Raw genomic sequence first — 268 nt, 5'->3', positions numbered from 1 at the left:
TTTGGTTTGCACATCACCTCCMGACAAAAGAAAACTCTTTATCTTAAACATGACTCACAACAAGGCCATAAAGGTACTATTAMCTCCAGGAAATACTCAAAGGAAGTGACTCCTGGTTGTTGCTTTTTTCCTCGCACCCTAACCTGGGCTGGACCTGGTTATTATTGGGGGATCTCTGCAGGGTTCACTGTGGAACCAGGAGACCAGACTCTTGGACGTTGAGTTGAACCTATAAGCGTTCGGACAGTAGGCATGAATGGTGGTGGTG

This window comes from Austrofundulus limnaeus, unplaced genomic scaffold, assembly GCF_001266775.1.
Source record: "Austrofundulus limnaeus strain Quisiro unplaced genomic scaffold, Austrofundulus_limnaeus-1.0 Scaffold1287, whole genome shotgun sequence".
Taxonomy (NCBI): Eukaryota; Metazoa; Chordata; class Actinopteri; order Cyprinodontiformes; family Rivulidae; genus Austrofundulus; species Austrofundulus limnaeus.
Note: the sequence above shows the minus strand (reverse complement) of the source record.